The following is a 6,039-nucleotide window of genomic DNA, read 5'->3' on the forward strand; positions in this document are numbered from 1 at the left end:
CAAAATGAGTCTTATTTCTTATAAATCACCCATCTTCAGGTATTCCATTATAAGTATCAGAAAAAAGATGAAGACAGCACTCCACATTTCCACTCTGGCATGGGAGCCATGATCTTGCTTTGAGTCTTCAGTTATTACTGTCCAGTTGGACACAGTGTACAACAGGTTTTGGCACACTTTTGTATGTTTTAGTACTGCATTTTCCTGCTATGTTTACCTGAGTAAAAGTCTATAGGTCGCTTTGCGGAAGGAATAGCAGGTTATTGTTGTGTATGTTTGCCATCGTATTCCAGCATCTTTCTCAGCTCCAACCTTCTCTTCGGTCTTCTAGGCTGAGAACTGATTCAAATCTGAAATCAGGGTGAGGGATTATGCCAGTTCATTGGTAAGTCTGCTACTGCTTCCTAATCATTCATCCTGGATTTACATAAAACAGTATCTCTTTTGAGTTACCACGTCTCTTATTCCTGAGAACTCCATGTTCCATTTAATATCTCTATAGTTCTCTGTGGGTCAAGGCTTTCTAACTGCCAGTTGTTTTTTTAATCTCTACTCATTAAGATAATCAGATTCACCTGGTTTCATTTGATTAAATACCACCACCTGGTCACTATTAATTCTTTGAATCTTATCTTGTCTATTACTATTATGGTAGCCAGTTCTAAAGCAGCACTTATTCTCACATCCCTTGCTTACAAAAGAGAGCCACCACTGAGCTCCTTAATAATACTGGCTATTCTCTGGGATAGCAGGTGGGGCAAGGAGGAGATTGGGGAAGGATAACATTGGGGGAAATACCTAATGTAGGTGATGGGGGATGGAGGCAGCAAACCACCAGGGCATGTGTATACATATGTAACAATCTTGCACAATCTGTCTATGTACCCCAGAACTCTAAGTATAGTAACTAAAAAATAATAATAATACTGGCTATTCTCTCAGCAGCATATTCCTGTGTCTTCACTTGTCTGTTCTACGTAAGATCCAGATGAGTCAAGGCAGATGATGGGGGTTACTGTAAACACCGTGATTTTCCCTGACTATTCTATTCTGCTGGATTGGGTGACTTCACTGGAGCAAATCAATGTACATGATAGGCATCTATTGATTTTATGAATGTGTTCTTTTAGATACTTAGCAGAGAGAATCAAAAGCAGTTTGTCTTTCAACAGTATAAAGGAAATTAAAGGGGCAGTGGCTCATCGTTGTCTAGCCTCAAGATTATTTTAACTATCTATCCTTCTATGACATACAGCAACTTTGGTTGTCTTGACATTCCACATAGCAACAAGTAGGTCCTCTAATTTGACGACATGTCAAATAATTCTAGGAAAAAAAATCTGTTGTTACTCATATGTCCACTAGATACCCTGGACACTCTATAAAGATACATTCCAAGCCAGAGAGTAAAACTATATCCCTATAAAGATATATTCAACTCAGGGAGTGAAAATAAATCACATAAATATTCATGGAATTATTAATATATTGACATTTTATGGATCTGTTTTCTTGAGTATTGAGGGGGATTGCTTTTGAGTAAGATTATGAATAGAACTACCAACCCAGTTTGTATTAACTACTTTACTTTTTTCAAAAGTTTCATGGTTAGAATTATTACCTACTTCTATGCTAAAATGTCAAATTCTTGAAAGCTGTTGCCACTCCCACACAAGAATTAAAATATCATACTAGAAAATCACAAGGCAACTATGGTTTTGTTATTCTAATATTAAAAGACATCATTCACAAGCTAATATTGAGCCATGTCAGGGAAACTAGGAACCCAAACCCCCAAAGTTGCTTCAGTGTGAAAGCTGCCTCTTTTTGTCAGAAGATCCCATCAACAAAATTATCAGACTCATACACTTGTAGTTCAAAGGAGTCATGAGGGATGCGCTTCTCTACATGACGTCCTTCCTGATCAATATAATTTCTTCTGATACTTATGGGATGGGGAATTACAAGCATGTAGCATGTCAGTTACTATCATATATTCTCAGGTAGAAGCAACAACAGATTTTGAATTGGCTCAAAAGGTCATAAATGCAAGATCATTCTTACGTGTTTTATTCTGTATGTAACGAGACTTTTTAGTCAGGCTACTTTAAGATTTTCTCTTTATTACTGATTATTAGAATGTATTGTGGTATAGTTTTCTTCATATTTCCTAACCTTGGAATTTGTTGGGCTTTTGGGATGTGTGAGTCATGAACTTTTGCTCATACATCCCAAAGTTGATGGGAACAAGCATTATCCCCAGCCTTCTATGAATGTTTAAAACTATTTTCTCTGATTCACTAGAGTGGTTCTAATCAGACATTCAAGAAGTATATTTCACATGCTCTGACCAGCACTCTAATAAATAACAAAGGTAGCCCCTCTGAATGTTTGACTATCTCTCTGTGTGCACCTCTTTCCTCTCCAATTACAGTATTCTGTGAACTTTAGCTGCCTTGTCCTATCCAGATTCTCTGCTCCATTTTCTCTACTAAAGGTGTCCCTTGGGCTTTTCCTGTTATTCCTTCCTGATAGCATCCAGGAAATTCTCTCAAGGTAGCATGTTTAGGTGATTAGAGGCCTCATCTCATTGGTTTCCCATGTCTTTAGGATCACTAATCTTCATGGACTCTGTTACATTTGGTTGTTTCAGGAAGCAAAGTAAATCTGGGTCTAGCTCTTCCACCTTTGCAAGATGTAGAAGCAGAATAAATCTGGGTCTGGCTATTCCATCTTGGCAAGAAATCCTGTTGAATCCTGATTTCACAATTGAAATCCTCTTACATTTTAAGGTCCTGACAATTAACCATATTTTATACCCAAGATTGCTGAAACCTTTGTTAAGCTTGTGAATTTTTTTTTTCAGTGCATTCTGTGGTTAATTCTAGCAAGCCTGGAATTAGCCTGAGCTCCTTCATTAAAAGGTAATTTGTATCTGAATGCTGCTCACCCTTGGTGAAGATATTAACATACTCTGATTAACACCGTATGAAGTAACTATGCGTCTTAGAAAATTTGGGGTGATATTTACTAGCTTATCTGTATTGTCTATAGACTACAGTGAGACTGATAATTTACACCTGTTCTCAGTGAGAACACCCCAGGATTCTGCATCGAAGATCCATCATATAGGAAGAAGGTGCCTAAACAAGCCAGGTATTAGAAATTCTGGATGAGACTCCATTGTGGGCTCACTGGTTCTAAGTTGTGCCATGCATATTGATATTCTCAGTTCAGGAGAGAGAACTCAGTATGATCCCTACAAACGGAGAACAACTGGAATTGCACCCAGCCTCTTATTGCTTAGTTTGAAGCAACCTGTGGCCATTTTGCCTACCCTTAATGTAATGTTGTTGTTATATTGTATTGCTTTTTGCAATAAACTGGCTATTTGGTAAGGATTTTTATCATGTGTCTTACAACTTGTTTTTAGCATTGATCAGTTGCTTTCTGGGAAGCTCACATTGCTGATATTCTGCTTGAGATTTGGCAAAAGCTTTGAGAGGAAATAATATGCAGTATTTCCGGGTACCTTTCCCAATATGCTTTTTCTTCTTTAGATCCTGGTTTCCATGGAAATCCTGAACCCCTTATTTTGCATCCCCAGCTACTGGAGAGTATCTCAACTTCTTCCTATATTTTTCAGCTTCTTCTCTCTTTTCTTTACTCATGAATAAGCAAATGAACCAAAATTAAGCAACAACAACAAAAACAGAAGCTAAGTGTGAGGTTCTCATTCATGTGCTACTTTTATTTTTGAGGTATTTTTGACTTTCAACCTGCCTGTCCCAGTTCTCAATGACTTTTTAACACTTGCTTCGTGTATTTTCAGCTTTGTAGTTTTATAGTGTAAATGTTAGTCTGATATGGTATATGTTCCAATTACTAATATTGAAATGCTGTACCTGAGGTACAGTTTAACATCTTATATAGTAGACTGGAAGTACAAAGCATGCCTACCACTATATTCAAATGTAAGTTTCAGTGTTTACATTGCCTAATGTGGTGGCTACTAGACAATGTGGGTACTTAATATTTAAATGCATTAAAATTAAAGTACAAATTTTATTGCTCAGTTACATTTGCCACATCTGGCTAATGGCTGCTTTTTGCATAGTGAATATATAAAAGGTTATTTGGACAGTTTCAGACAGTTCATATAAAACTTGCCAGAATAATGGCGCCAAGCTTTTCTTCCAATTTTAGTAATCACACTCAAAGCTAACAAATAATTTTGGAGGTAAAATACTGGTAGAAAGAGAATCTTTTTTAAGACAAAGTCATCTGAATGCTGTGCATACATTATTCCAGCCCTAGCAGGCATAAGCCAAGTGAGAAGGGCTTAACAAATATTTGCAGAAGTTCTCCCAGCTATATAGGTCCCATATTGATAACCTTATAATATGATTTTTATGTGGCTTTACTACAAATCTAAGTTTTCTTGAAGCCCGCAGCTTTCCAAAAGCTAGAAACCAAAATCTTGGGATCACAGGAAGGTTAAAGCAGCATGTAACCCCCAATTAATGAACTATACTGGTTCCTCTTCTCACATAATATACATTTATCTACTTTTATTTGTCTGATCTACAGTCTGAAAATCATTTTGTCTATCTGTTCCATTTATCATTCATAATAACATATGCATTAGAATTTCACTCCTCAACATTTTACAGTTATTTTTGTTTACTTCATATTTCATTGCTTTTGTCCTGGAGCAAAGTTATTTTTCAGAGCACACACTGATAAGGCAATGTTAATCAAGTGTCTTGTTTACCGCATAGCTTTGCTATTCTCAGCACTGATGATTTTGAACCGTGGCACAAAAAAATTTAAACTCTTTTATCTTTCTTTTAAGTATGTTCCCAATTACCATATCTGCTATGATTTTCAAGAGTTTACCTAATTCTGAAAAGTTTTGGTGCATATTATTTAATTTCCTACTGGTTTTTCATATGTTATAGATTCAGCCAGTTTTCATTTCTGTAATCTCTCTTCATGCCCAACTTAATATGTTACCAAAACACCAGGAGTTCAGTCTAGTTCCTACTGCTTGCCATGCAGAAGCCAATGACTGAGGCAATGAGTATTGACAAGGAAGAAGGGTTTACTTGGGTGTTGCATCTGAGGAAGTCGGAACTTAGTCTCAAATCCATCTCCCTAATGGACTAAAACTAGGGGTTTATATAGCAGGGAAGAAATTTAACAACCTTTTAAAAAACAGGAATTAGAGAGGGGCAAGAAAATAGACATGATGAATGAGGGGTCTCCCATCTCATTGCCTGGATGTGATTATCTGGTGTGTTTCAGTTCTTTGTAACTTTGAGATGCCTGTGGGATCCTTTCCTGAGGAAGGAACTCAAAAAAAAAGTAAGTTTCAAGCTTTAAGACAAAAGGTCAATTTCTGTGTTTATTCAAGAAATTATCTATGGGACTATTGGGTGGGTTTCAACTATCTAACTTTGTTGTTTATTTTTTTTAACATGTAAACCCTTTCTTAAGGCTACTGGAGTGAGTAATACATTCTATGAAAACAACAGTTACAATCTTAACCTTTCCTCATGTGTGTATTTGTTTATACTTTAAAAAATATAATTAGTTTTGGATTTTAGAAGCTCTATATCCTAGAATATGACACTGTTAAAATGGCAATTTTTTCATATCTTCTATATAAATTGGTATGTTGGTAGTTTCATACCTCAAACCATATTTAATTAATTGAGTTATTCATTCGTTGCCTTTTGCCAACAATTATTTAATTTAGTACTTATATTTGCCTTCACTGAGAAATTGTGACTTTTTTGTTTTTATATTAAATGCTCTCTGCTCAATCAAAATGTAAAATTATTTGCAGTAAACATTAATATATGTGTTTAATATATTTTTCATTGTAATATGTGATTACTCTTTACCCTCAAATCTCAGGAGCAAAGAGGTTTTTATTTATTACTGTTCTCATTTTTCTTCTTTGTCTTCATCTTTCTCTCTCTCTATTTTATATTACAGGTTTGATAGTGTTTTACACTGTGGGATAATACTGAG

This window comes from Callithrix jacchus, chromosome 1 (assembly GCF_049354715.1).
Source record: "Callithrix jacchus isolate 240 chromosome 1, calJac240_pri, whole genome shotgun sequence".
In the NCBI taxonomy this organism is placed as follows: Eukaryota; Metazoa; Chordata; class Mammalia; order Primates; family Cebidae; genus Callithrix; species Callithrix jacchus.